The 12392-nt window shown below is 47.7% G+C and overlaps 1 protein-coding gene across 1 annotated transcript in view; it reads left to right on the top strand.

The window, feature by feature from the left end:
- LOC143973417 (uncharacterized) overlaps positions 1–12392 on the top strand; it is an 803347-nt gene that overhangs the window by 578903 nt on the left and 212052 nt on the right. The gene's annotated exons all lie outside the window — the stretch shown is intronic.

Genomic DNA, 12392 nt, shown 5'->3' with positions numbered 1-12392 from the left:
TCGTCGATCCCAACTGTCCCGCAATTCGGGGGATTAACCCGGATTTGGAGCAATGTCCCTCTGTCCCTCTTCCCTCCTCATTTTGGTCTGATCTATAGAGTTGTATATAAAATGTACTTTCCTGGTGCATCATGACAACATACATATGGGTTGTGACTCCGCCCCCACAACCTGATAGGTCTGGTTAACTATAAATCAAAGACAGACCCGCCTCACAGCATTCTCCTTTTTATTCTCACCTGATCAGGACTGGAATCATGAGGTATCCCTTACCAAATGTCGCCCCAGCTAGGGTTGCCACCTGTCTGGGATTCACCCGGACATTCCGGTTTTTACATCCTTTGCCCGGGTTTCTGACTACCTGTCAGCAGCCACCAGGGCATCCTCAAAAATACTTATAACACCCCCATAAAATCTTAATCATAATTTAGGATCCATAACATGTATTAGAATGTCACATATCTTCACATATATGTAACTGTCTAGATGGAAACAGTCCTAATTACAAGGGACTTTTTTCTCTCTGTGGAGGGATACAGAACCTCCTGACCACATTTCCCGATGCTCTGTTTCTAGTCCCGGCTACTGGGGCCCTGCCCAGACTGTTCACTGTTCACAGACTGATCTAGTGGAGAGAGCTGTGAGTGTGGGCGGGCAGAGGAAGGAGCTGTGAGTGTGTGGGTGGACAGGGGGAGGAGCTGTGAGTGTGTGGGTGGGCAGAGGGAGGAGCTGTGAGTGTGTGGGTGGACAGGGGGAGGAGCTGTGAGTGTGTGGGGGGCAGAGGGAGGAGCTGTGAGTGTGTGGGCTGGTAGAGGAAGGAGCTGTGAGTGTGTGGGCGGGCAGAGGGAGGAGCTGTGAGTGTGTGGGTGGGCAGAGAAAGGAGTTGTGTGTGTGTGGGTGGGCAGAGGAAGGAGCTGTGAGTGTGTGGGTGGGCAAAGAGAGGAGCTGTGAGTGTGTGGGTGGGCAGAGGAAGGAGCTGTGAGTGTGTGGGTGGGCAGAGGGAGGAGCTGCAGGGAGTGTGAGGCGGGGACAGCAGGACAGAGAGGGGAGGAGAAAAGCTGCCCATTACCAGAATACATATGGAAGTATTCATTTCATAGTATGTTGTCTAATGTATGTATGCCTGTTTGTGTGTATCTGAGTGCATGTATGTATCTCAATGTGTGTGTGTGTGTGTATGTATATGTAGCACTGACCCCTGAAGGCTTACCGATTACCTCCTCCAGCTCGTAACTTGTCATTCTTGTCTAGTGGTTGCCGAGGTTGATGGCCCAGCAACTACAGAGACCGACACCTGACTTCCTTTTTAGGGTTTTTATTTGCATAAAACAGTTGAACAAAACCCAGTCTCTCAGTTGGGAATAAAGGGTATAAGGATGAAGTATAGCTCAGGTACTTTGGAACTTCTGACCTGTAGACCCCTTTCACACCAGGGTGTTTTGCAGGCACTATAGCGTTAGAAATAGCGCCTGCAATCCGCCCAAAAAAAAGCTGCACCATTGTCTGTAGTGTGATCCCCCGAGGGCTTTCACACCGGAGCGGTGCGCTGGCAGGATGTCAGAGAAAAGTCCTGCCAGCAGCTTCTTTGGAGCGGTGAAGGAGCGGTGTGTTTACCACTCCTCCACCGCTAGTGATGGCCGAACAGTTCGCCTGGCGGTCGTTTCGCTGCGAATTTCGGCTGTTCGCGGTCCGCCCGTTCGGCGGACTATTGGCGCCGTTCGCCCGGCGGACTTCCGTGTTTTTACTGTGTAAAAGAACTTTGACCTGATGACACATCCATCATGGGGTACAGGACAGCCAATTGAGACATTACAGCACATGGACACTTGGACATTCCCCCTAACTTATAAATACACCCGATCCGGCGGCCATTTTACATTCTTTCTTCTGTCACTATAGGGAGAGGTTGCTGTGTGGAATAGGGAGAGATAAATCACTAGCTATTTTGTACACAAAAGTTCTTTTCAGGACTGGTATAGGTGTTAGGTGTATATAGGTTTGCTGTGCTACTGATTGTTGCAGCAGCCTGAGTGTCTTTTGTCAGTTTAGAGAAAGGGACAGGACGCTGTGTGCTGCTGTAGGGACAGCCAGATTAGTCATCATCATCATTAGCTGTTACTATCAGGTCCACAAAAGTGCTATTCCAGTAACCAGTTATTGTTCCAGCAGCCTCTGTTTTGCCAGTTTATATAGGGACAGGCAGGAAGCAGTGTGTCAGGCAGTGAGGGTCAGTTTAAACAGTAGCTGTTACTATTAGTTCCACAAAGGTTCTTTTCAGGACTGGTATCAGTGGTATGGTAATAGGCTTGTACACGTATAATATTCTTTCTTCCAAATATAGAAAGAATATTATACTTGACTGCTGCCCTTCTGCTGCAGTCTGCTCATTATTCACAACTCACTTATTCCACAAAGCGCTTTATCAGGACTGGTAACTTGGTCTGTCTAGGGTGCTATAGTACATAGGGTTGAGTGCGGTACAGTCTGCTGTTCTGTAAGGACCGCTATCGGTCCACAATAGATAGGGTTGAGGTGCACTACTGCTGACCGCTGCACTATACTGCAGCAGTCCTTCATTGGTATAGGGACTGACGTACAGTCTGCTAATCACTCACACACAACCTACTTGGTCCACAAAAGTCCTTATAAGGACTGGTAACTTGGTCTAGGGTGTTACAGTACATAGAGTTGAGTGAGGTACAGTCTGCTATTCTATAAGGACTGGTATCGGTCCACAATACATAGGGTTGAGGTGCACTACTGCTGACCACTGCCCTATACTGCAGCAGTCCTTCATCGGTATAGGGACTGACAGTTTTGTCACAGGGTCATTTAAAAAATGACAGGCAGAGGAAGAGGCAGGCCCTTCCGCAGGGGTAGTATACAGGGGTGGGTCATATTTCTACTGGGGCTGCTTATTATGAGGGGCTCACACCATCCCTGTGCTATGCTGACATCCTCCTGGGGCTGCTTATTATGAGGGGCTCACACCATCCCTGTGCTATGCTGACATCCTCCTGGGGCTGCTTATTATGAGGGGCTCCCACCATCCCTGTGCTGTGCTGACATCCTCCTGGGGCTGTACCTCTGCTGTGCATATTATGAGGGGCTCCCACCATCCCTGTGCTGTGCTGACTTCCTCCTGGGGCTGTACCTCTGCTGTGCATATTTTGAGGTGCTCCCACCATCCCTGTGCTATGCTCATTATGAGGGGCTCCCACCATCCCTGTGCTGTGCTGACTTCCTCCTGGGGCTGTTCCTCTGCTGTGCATATTTTAAGGTGCTCCCACCATCCCTGTGCTATGCTCATTATGAGGGGCTCCCACCATCCCTGTGCTGTGCTGACTTACTCCTGGGGCTGCTTATTATGAGGGGCTCCCACCATCCCTGTGCTGTGCTTTCTTCCCCCTGGGGCTGTACCTCTGCTGAGCATATTATGAGGGGCTCCCACCATCCCTGTGCTATGCTCATTATGAGGGGCTCCCACCATCCCTGTGCTATGCTGACTTCCTCTTGGGGCTGCTTACGGTGCAGGTGTCAGTGCTGTATATCACGGTGCTGATGTCAGTGCTCACTGTCATGGTGCTGCTGTCAGTGCTGTATATCACGGTGCTGGTGTGAGTGCTTTATGTCACGGTGCTGATCTCAGTGCTCTCTATTATGGTGCTGCTGTCAGTGCTGTATATCACGGTGCTGGTGTGAGTGCTTTATGTCACGCTGCTGATGTCAGTGCTCTCTATCACGGTGCTGCTGTCAGTGCTGTATATCACGGTGCTGGTGTCAGATGACTCTATCACGGTGCAGGTGTCATTGCTGTATGTCACGCTGCTGGTGATCATCTCCTACACCCTCTTCTTTGCCTACCCTGGTCCCTGACCTTCCGTCTCCTCCATTGCCTTCATGCGCTCCACAGTCCTGAATTGTCACAACAATTTCCCATATAAAAAAAGAATGCTTGTAGTTGTCGATCCCAGATTCACCTCATACATGTGTTATGTCATTGGCCATGTGGTGGGACTATGTTTGCACAGCTATTAATTATTTTGTGGCTGCAAATTTGACCTGTAGGTTTGCAAAGTTCGCCTCCCATTGAAGTCAATGGGGCCCGCCGCGAACGTTCCGGTTCGCAAACTATCGGCCGCATTCGCGAAACGTCCCGTCGGAAGTTCGTCCATCACTAGTAATGAGTTGTCTCCGGACTGATTTTATACTAATACGGTAGAAGGCCCACAGGTAGAACAGAGTTATTTGGGGAAGTGCCGTCAAAGACCACCGGGGGAAATAACTGATATTTTTGAGTTTGTTATGGTTAAATCGTTATATATTTTTTATATTTGAGAATAAAAGGCTGCTGTGGCCAGTTATATTCCAACAAAAGTGTGGTCTCGTTGTTTAGAAGTAAGATTAAAGCGGGGTAAGGTTGGAGTATACTGAATGGCGGCAGTCATGAAAAAGGGAAGTGTACATCTTAAAAGGGGTTGTAAAGGTAAATTTTTTATTTTCTACATAGGTTCCTTTAAGCTAGTGCATTGTTGGTTCACTTATCTTTTCCTTCGATTTCCCTTCTAAATGTTTTTTTTTCTTTGTTTTCTTTGTCTGAATTTCTCACTTCCTGTTCTTCCTCAGTAAGCTGTTCAGTAAGCTGTTCTGGCTGACTAACCACCAGCTCGGATGATGGTGAGAAGTTTACTGAGGAGAAACAGGAAGTGAGATATTCAGACAAAGCAAAAAAACATTTAGAAGGGAAATCAAAGGAAAAGGTAAGTGAACCAACAATGCATTAGCTTAAAGGAACCTATGTAGAAAATAAAAACATTACCTTTACAACCCCTTTAACTACCCTGGTCATGTAAGCATGGAACCCGAAGTGTCAGAGGTAAGGGTAGCCCCGAATGTCTGGGATGGCCAGTGGGAAAACAAACAACTTTGCAGCTCCCAAGGGAGTAGTGCGCTACATTAGTATATATATATATATATATATATATATATATATATATATATATATATATATATATATATATATATATAGTAGCTTAGTGTTTCTTTACAGTATGTGTGTGTGTATATATATATATATATATATATATATATATATATATATATATATATGTACATATCTGAGTGTATGTAATTTTACGAATATATACAATATATATATAGAATAATTTGTTAATTATTTTTAGGTTTATGTATATATGGGAAGGATTATTAAAGGTTAAGTTCAACTTTTGGAAAAAAAATAATAAAATGCCCATTTTTTGCAGGTAAAAAAATATGCAAATATTTTTCTAAGAAATCTATAAATAAATGGCCCAGCCTTGTGGACGCACACTGTCATGGGGGGGATATCAGGAGGTGAGGGAGGGGGTGGATGAGTCAAAAAGCAAGACTTGTTCACTCTGCACTCAAGGTCTCCACTGTTTGGCTTCCAACCAGCAGTCTGGCCCTAAAGTTGACAACCCTAAAGACATAGCGATCTGCTTTAGTCACTCCTATGGATCCTCCTTATAGAACCTTAGAGTCTCCCCCACAGATCCTGACCCTGACCCCGTGCAAATATCACAATTCCTTACATTTACCCCCCTCACCCCAGACCAAATAGCTGTTCTCTGAGGCTGAAGTCTTAAAAGCAATACACTCACTGCCGCTCCACAAGGCCCCGGACCAGATGGATATTATAATGAATATTATAACATAGGCACACCTCCTGGCACCCCAGCTAACCAACTCTTTTAATCTCATAATGTGCACTGGTGCCATCCCTAAGGATTTGAGGCCCTTATCCTCCCCATACCAAAGCCTGCTAAACCTCATGATGACCCTGCCAACTATGGCCCATTCCCCTCCTGAATTTGGATCTCAAAATGTATCCAAAAATTCTAGCCACACCCATATTCTCGTTTATTCCCAAGCTAGTACACAAAGATCAGGTAGGCTTTTCTCCATGCCAGCAAGCCTCTAATGGCACCAGAAGAATCATAAATCTCATACAGTGGGCAGAACACCATAAAACACCTTCTCTGCTCCTATCACTGGACACAGAGAAGGTGTTTGACAGAGTACATTGGTCCTACCTCAGAGCAGTGCTCCGAAAATGTGGATTCTCTGGGAATATATATCCAGCCCTCCTAGTATTATATTTCTCCCCCACAGCTAAAGTCTGGACTGTATGCAGTCGATATTATTGTAGCCATGACAAATCCCCTCCAAATCCTCACAGCACTATATGACCTCCTAATGCTATTCTGTCATATATCCAGGGCCGGTGCTACCACTAGGCAAACTAGGCAGCTGCCTAGGGCGCACTACTGCCTAGGGCGCCCAGACACTGGTGTTCCTACTCTCTTCAGCAAACATCAGCAGGCAGCCATGTGTCAGAGGCACAGCGGTGGCAGAGGACTGTGTCTGTCCTGACTTCCAAATGAATGGAAACGTTTGATGGGCGCTGGTGGGGCTGCATTTGACGGGCGCTTCATTAAAAATGTAGGGTATATATGGGCAGGACAAAGGAGGTGGAGTCAAGGGTGGAGCCAAGGGGGCGGCAAAATTAGGTTTTGCCTAGGGTGTCAAAAATCCTTCCAGCAGCCCAGCATATATTTCTTTATAAAGTCAACTGCACTAAGGCCTCCATGATTGGAACAGGATTAGACCATCCCACAAAAACTGTCTCTCACACGCGTCACCTTTTCCTCGGGCCCCATCCTCCACCTTTTCCTACTTAGAAACATAAAAAACAACTCCTACCAGCAACATCAACTAAACTATGAAGCCCTACTCAGCAAACTGCAGAACCTCTGCTCGTCACTATGCTCAATAAGGATGATCCGAACACCCCCCCCCCCCCGATTCGCTTCACACCAGAACCTGCGAACAGACCTAAACTTCCTGTGAACTTTAGAACCCTATTAAAGTCTATGGGACTCGAACGTTCAAAATATAAAGTGCTAATTTTAAAGGCTTATATGCAAGTTACTGTCCAAAAAAGTGTTTGGGGACCCGGGTCCTGCCCCAGGGGACATGGATCAATGCAAAAAAAGTTTTAAAAATTGATGTTTTTTCGGGAGCAGTGATTTTAATAATGATTAAAGTGAAACAATAAAAGTGTAATATTCCTTTGAATTTTGTTCCTGGGGTGTGTATTAAAGGGGGCTTCCAGATTCTGATAAGCCCCCCGCTCTCAGACCCCCACAACCACCGGCCAGGGTTGTGGGGATGAGGCCCTTGTCCTCATCAACATGGGGACATGGTACTTTTAGGGGTCACAGACCCCCAAAGCATCCTCCCAATGTTGAGGGCATGTGGCCTGGTACGGTTCAGGAGGGGTCTCTTGTTCCCCCCTCTTTTCCTGCGGCCTGTCAGGTTGTGTGCTCAGATAAAGGGTCTGGTATGGATATTTAGATGAACCCCACGTAATTTTTTTTTAAATTTGATGTGGAACCCCACGCTTTTTTTAATCAATGACTTTCAATGACTGTTCTCTGTATTACGGGAGCCGACAATTCATTATAACCGCAAGTGATTTTAAATGACTTTTTTTCCTGCAGAAATGACATTTTGTGCAGGGACAGTTCTAAGCACGGAAAACATGGGCCTCTTCACAGGCATTTAAGCAGAAGGATAGGGTGCGCTATGGAATCAGTTATACAGAGAGTCTGTAGTGTAATGTAAGGTAAGAGCAGCCTCTATTATGTTTCCATCCAGATGGATGGAACCGTAAAATAGGGAAAAGAAGAAAAATAGATGTGGCGCTATACCTTATAAAACTCACTAGAAAATATAATATGAATAAAAATAAAATTGTACAAATTTTCCAGCTTGCTGGCTAATATTTTAAAATTTTTTTGAAAAACAGCAAGAAACCTTATAGTAAAATCTATAGTAAAATCAATAAATAATAATAAAGTGCTAGTGGTATGTCCTTATTAGTTAGTAAATGCAAAGTGAATGTAAATTTTCCAGCCTGCTGATTAATAAATGCAATGAAACTGTACGGTTCACTCAAATTAGGTAAAGGTGAATAAATAAATATTTAGATAAATAATAGTAAAACTATCATGAATCGATCAATACTTAGTAGTGAAGGCTACTTAGAGTTACTTGTGACTGTGATTGTAGCACAACTAAATGAATGGACACAAGGGGAACAATCAAACCTATATAAACGTGAATACTGGTGGGGTGGTGGGTGTAAACACACTGTGTCAAATATCAAAACATGCCAAAAAAATTAAGAAAATTCAAAAATAGAAAATTAAAACCAGTGAGGAAATGAAAAATGAAGATATAAAAGATTAAAAATATTTTAGTCCAGAAAGTAAAAAGTAAAAAATCTAAAAAATCTTGCGGTGACAAGTCTAATATGAAAGTCCAATTGAATAAAGTTTATAGTTGATATTTAAACATGAAATGAATATTTGGTGGTGGAAAAAGTAAGTAAAGAAAGTGACATCGATATTCGTTCGCAGTGAACGTTTGCAGTGAACGTTTATGGATTTTGCTCTCACCAGAGATATGACCCCGTCCGGGGTGGATCAGCCTCCACAGTATAAGCCACTGTGTCGCTTCTTGGGCTGTCTCTGCTATGCTGCTGGGGAGATCCTTCGTTCTTCCGTGGGGATGTTGTACCTCGTTTACATGTGATAGAAAAGAGGACTGCCCATGGTGTAGTATGTTTGAAACTCAGTTTTATTGAAACAACCTTAAAAATACTCACATTTAGTACGAAAAAAACGAGTATTGTATTAAAAGCGTTCGGAATATCCACTCGGCTGACACGCCGTTTGTGCTGAAGGTGTACGTATCTGGCCACGCCCTGGCATACTTCACAGGCATACTATAGATACCCCCCAGGTACGAAATTTAAAGGAATATTACACTTTTATTGTTTCACTTTAAGCATTATTAAAATCACTGCTCCCTGTCATTCGAAGTTAATCTGAATAATAAAAAACATTTTATCAAAAAAAAAAAAAATCACTGCTCCCGAAAAAACGGCAGTTTTTAAAACTTTTTTTTGCATTGATACATGTCCCCTGGGGCAGGACCCGGGCAGTGGCACCACTAGGGTTGGTGTCACCCGGTGGGGAAAAAAATGGTGTCCCCCCCACCAACTATAGTTCCCCCTCAGTGCAGACCCCCTCCACTAACTACAGACCCTCCTCCCGCAGTATAGATCCCCCTCCCTCAATACAGACCACCCTCCATCAATACAGACCCCCTCCCTCAGTATAAACATCCCCTCAGTACAGACACCCCTTCAGTGAAGACCCCTCCATCAGTACAGACACCCCCACCTCAGTGCAGACCCCTCTAGCATTACAGACACCCCCCCTCAGTGCAGACCCTCAAAAAGTACAGACACCCCTCTCGGTGCAGTCCCCCCTCAGTGCAGACACCCTCGCCTCAGTGTAGACTCCCCAGTGCAGATCCCCCAACAGTACAGACATCCTCCCAGTGCAGACCCCCGTGTAGACCCCCCCAACAGTACAGACACCCCCTCAGTGCAGACCCTCCTCAGTTACAGACCCCTCTTAGTGCATACCCCCAGTGTAGACCCCCCAACAGTACAGACACCCCCCTCATTGCAGACCCCCCTCAGTTACAGACCCCCCTCAGTGCAGACTCCCCAGCAGTAAACACCCCCCCAGTACAGACCCCCAGAAGTACAGACACCCCCCAGTACAGACACCCCTGCCCGTGCAAACCCCCATGCAGACACCCCCAGTGCAGACCTCCCAGTACAGACACCCCCCCAGTGAAGATCCCCCCAATGCAGACACCCCCTTACATACCTCAGAACAGCAGACAATCATACACACACGGCAGTGTGTGTCACTCGAGCTCAGCTCCTCCTCCTCTGTGGATGTAAACAGAGAGGAGGAGGAGGCGGTTTTGTTCCACTCCACTGAGGGACACAGCCACGGCATTGGAAAGGGCAGCGGGCTGTATTAGCGGTGGCACTACCCACGGGTGTCACTCCTCTGGTGGGTGTCACCCAGGTGCGGCCCGTACCCCCTGCACCCACCTAGCAACGCCACTGGACCCGGGTCCCCAAACACTTTTTAGGACAATAACTTGCATATCAGCCTTTAAAATTAGCACTTTATATTTCTCCCATAGACTTGTACAAGGTGTTACACGGCTTTTCGAATTTGCCGCGAACACCACAAATTGTTCACTGTTCGCTGAACAGGCGAACAGGCAATGTTCGACTCGAACAAGAAGCTTATCCCTACTGGTGGTGTACTGCTAGCAGATTGGCTGCAAGTATTTGTGGAACCTATTGCTATACCTTCATTCCTCTTGGTGCAGGTTGTTGAGTGGACTGGAGGTATAGTAGGGTGGCTGAGATCCCATATGAGGAGCAAGGAGAAGTCTACCTTTTTCTATGATGTGGGTCTTTCAGGTACTGCTGCCAATGAACTGCATGGCAGGTTGACATAAGTCTGGTCAAGCATGTGTTGCCCAAGCGGCTGCTGTTCTGGCCACACTTGATCTGCTTCAGACAAAGTTTGCAAACAGCAATGGTGCGATCTGCTGCACATGTGTTGAAAAAAGCCCACACCAAGGAACTTTTGCAAGTCAGCGGGGAGTCAATCATGCCCTGCATCTGTGGAGCTTGGTGGTGTGATGCCATAGGGAGGCTGCCCATAACCTGACCCCTGGAAGACATCCTGCATTGTTAGAGTTGTGCGTTCTCCTCCTCAGTTTCCTCCTCTCTTCTCTCAGGCACCCAAGTATGGTCAGAGATCTCATCACCAGTAGCGTCACTAGGGTTCGTGTCACCTGATGCGGTAAAACATGGTGTCATACCCCTCCTGCCTAGGCTGCCAGCACCCTGCAGGCAGCGCACAGTCACGGGGCGCACCCAAAACCAGCCCCTGTAAATGATAGAATAGGGTGGTATAGTGACAGGTTAGGGTAGTATAGAATAGTATAGTGGCAAGTTGGGGTGGTATGGGGTAGATTGGATTGGTATATTGGCAGGTTGGGCTGGTACAGGACAGTTTGGGGGTGGTACAGGGCAGGTTTGGCTTGGTACAAGGCAGATTGGATGGTAGAGGACAGGTTTGGGGTGGTATAGCGCAGGTTGGGGAGGTACAGGGCAGGTTGGGGTGGTACAGGAAAGGTTTGGGGTGGTGCAGGGCAGGTTGAGAGTGGTACAGGGCAGGTTGGGGTGGTACAGAGCAGATTGGGGTGGTACAGGGCAGGTTTGGGGTGGTACAGGGCAGGTTGAGGGTGGTACAGGACAGGTTGGGTTGGTACAAGGCAGTTTGGGGTGGTACAGAGCAGGTTGGGGTGATACAGGGCAGATTGGGGGTGGTACAGGGCAGGGTTGGGGTGGTACAGGGCAAGTTTGGGGGTACAGGGCATGTTTGGGGTGGTACAGGGCAGGTTGGGGTAGTACAGGGCAGTTTGTTGTGGTACAGTGTAGGGTTGGGGTGGTACAGGGCAGGTTAGGGTGGTACAGGGCAAGTTGGGGGTAGTACAGGGCAGGCTTGGGGTGGTACAAGGCAGATTGGGGTGGTACAGGGCAGGTTTGGGGTGCTACAGGGCAGTTTGGGGTGGTACAGGGCAGGTTAAGGGTGGTACAGGGCAGGCTGGAGTGGCACAGAGCAGCTTGGGGGTGGTACAGGGCAGTTTGAGTGGTACAGGGCAGGTTTGGGGTGGTACAAGGTCAGTTGGGATGGTACAGGGCAGGTTTGGGGTGCTACATGGCAGTTTGGGGTGGTACAGGGCAGGTTGAGGGTGGTACAGGGCAGTTTGGGGTGGTACAGGGCAGGTTGAGGGTGGTACAGAGCAGTTTGGGGTGGTACAGGGCAGGTTAGGGGTGGTACAGGGCAGTTTGGGGTGGTACAGGGCAGGTTTGGGGTGGTACAGGACATGTTGGGGTGGTACAAGGCAGTTTGGGGTGGTACAGAGCAGGTTGGGGTGATACAGGGCAGATTGGGGGTGGTACAGGGCAGGTTTGGAGTGGTACAGGGCAAGTTGGGGGGTACAGGGCAGGTCTGGGGTGGTACAGGGCAGGTTGGGGTAGTACAGGGCAGTTTGGGGTGGTACAGGTTAGGGTTGGGGTGGTACAGGGCAGGTTAAGGTGGTACAGGGCAAGATGAGGGTAGTAAAGGGCAGGCTTGGGGTGGTACAAGGCAGATTGGGGTGGTACAGGGCAGGTTTGTGGTGCTACAGGGCAGTTTGGGGTGGTACAGGGCAGATTGAGGGTGGTACAGGGCAGGCTGGGGTGGCACAGGGCAGCTTGGGGGTGGTACAGGGCATTTTGAGTGGTACAGGGCAGGTTTGGGGTGGTACAAGGCCAATTGGGATGGTACAGGGCAGGTTTGGGAGGCTACATGGCAGTTTGGGGTGGTACAGGCCAGGTTGAGGGTGATACAGGG

This window comes from Lithobates pipiens, unplaced genomic scaffold, assembly GCF_037356315.1.
Source record: "Lithobates pipiens isolate NorthernLeopardFrog02 unplaced genomic scaffold, aLitPip1_a1.2 Scaffold_81, whole genome shotgun sequence".
Lineage (NCBI taxonomy): Eukaryota > Metazoa > Chordata > Amphibia > Anura > Ranidae > Lithobates > Lithobates pipiens.
Note: the sequence above shows the minus strand (reverse complement) of the source record. Positions and strands in the feature narration are given on the sequence as shown.